Genomic DNA, 1,678 nt, shown 5'->3' with positions numbered 1-1,678 from the left:
CTTGCTCCCCCTCACCACCTCTCAGGTGCCTCCTGGTGCCGGCCGTCTTGCATGCTCTCTGTGCCTGGCTGGGCGAGGTTTCTGTCTCTGAGGCTGTAAAGGGGGAGCAGGGTGTGGGTCCTCCCTCAGTACATGTCTGAGTTGCTTGTCTGGTCTTCTGACACTGGTTTCTGATTTCAGCGGCCCGGTGTCCCTTTCTGCCCCTGTGTTTCAGGTGATTACGGGCTGCCTCTGTCCTGGTCATTGGTAACACAGGATGAGGAGAAGCTGCAAGGTTTTCTTGATGTTCACAGGTTCCAAAATGGGACAGCCTGAGGTGACGGAGCACAACGAGGTAGGTGGAGGGAGGCGGGCTTTTAGTGCTTTCACCTCCTCAGACCAGATTCCCCCAGCGTTTCCCTGTTAGTGAGCATGGTGATTTCCTGGATGTGTAAAGCCACGCCAAGTGCTTCTTGTCCCCTGCAGGAGGGTCTCATGTCTGCTGTCCCACATATGTGAGAGGTGACCTCCGGGAGAACCAGGATCGGGAGGTCCCAGGTGAGCGGTGTCCTGCTTGGGTCTCTAGAGCTTAGGGCTGTGAGGCCACAGGTGTTCAGATGATGTGATGTGGAAATGAGTGCAGGTGAAGGCTGCTTCCCAGTGTTCCCAGCTGTCTGTCCCCTCAAGCAGGTCTGGGCCCTCTTCTCCTGAGAGCCCCCAATGAAGGCTCCTGTGACCTGGAAAGCAGCAGTGTGGGGATGGACAAAGGGCTGCATTTTATTTTATTTTTTTAAAGATTCTTTATTCCTCAGAGTCATAGGAAGAGAGATGCAGAGACATAGGCAGAGGGAGAAGTAGGCTCCGTGCAGGGAGCTGATGTGGGACTCGATCCCGGGACTCCAGGATCACACCCTGCACTGAAGGCAGACGCCCAGCTGCTGAGCCACCCAGGCGTCCCAGAGGGCTGCATTTTAGAGGCAAACTGAGATTTGTATTGGGTGCACGGCTGAGTGCTGTTATATGAGCCTGAGCGCTGTTAGGTGACCACTTACACTCAGTCTTCCAGAACCCAGGAATCCTCAGTATTTCTGCACTGTTTGTCTTCCCTTCATCTCCTGGGTGGGCGTGGTAAACCTCTGTGTGAGTAAGGAGAAGCTTCTGTAATCTCAGGCTGTTAGTCTGGGCATTGGCCTGTATGCCAGGCTCCTAGTTCAGGCCAGTTCCTGGGTTGCTGCCCAACCAAGCCTCCCTTCTTGGCCCACTCACTTCCCTTTTCTGCTCCTGCATTCGAAAGTGATCGTGGGCTGCCTGTGCCCTGGTCATTGATAGTGCAGGGAGAGGAATTGCTGAAAGCACATCCCCGTGTTAGAAGGGCCCATCCCATCCCTTCCAAACCCTGGAGCTTTCATACACGTCTTTCTTCCCACAAATTTGTGTTAATTCCTGGTACTCGGGGCTGTGTGGCTTGCCTAGTGCCCTTTTTTGCCAAGCAGGGCCCTGCCTTGGTGCTTCTGTTCCTGGGCCAGTGGTAGAGCCATGGTGGAGGTCCCTCTTCTCCCAGGGCTCCCCCCAGGAAGCTTTCCCTGCCTTCACATCCCACCCTTCCCACTCCCTCACACCATCTTTCAGCCCGGGTCACACTGGACATTGGTGATTTGCTTGTCATGCCTCTTTTGCTGTGGTCTTAAGGGCAGTGCCT

At 54.9% G+C, this 1,678-nt stretch overlaps 1 non-coding gene across 1 annotated transcript; it reads left to right on the top strand.

Annotated features, from left to right (window-relative positions):
- The first annotated feature begins 1,258 nt into the window (after positions 1–1,258).
- LOC119865794 lies at positions 1,259–1,391 on the top strand. Its single transcript, XR_005378151.1, has one exon. It is a non-coding gene; the product is annotated as a small nucleolar RNA SNORA71 (small nucleolar RNA).
- The last annotated feature ends 287 nt before the right edge of the window (positions 1,392–1,678 follow it).

This window comes from Canis lupus, chromosome 24 (assembly GCF_011100685.1).
Source record: "Canis lupus familiaris isolate Mischka breed German Shepherd chromosome 24, alternate assembly UU_Cfam_GSD_1.0, whole genome shotgun sequence".
In the NCBI taxonomy this organism is placed as follows: Eukaryota; Metazoa; Chordata; class Mammalia; order Carnivora; family Canidae; genus Canis; species Canis lupus.
Note: the sequence above shows the minus strand (reverse complement) of the source record. Positions and strands in the feature narration are given on the sequence as shown.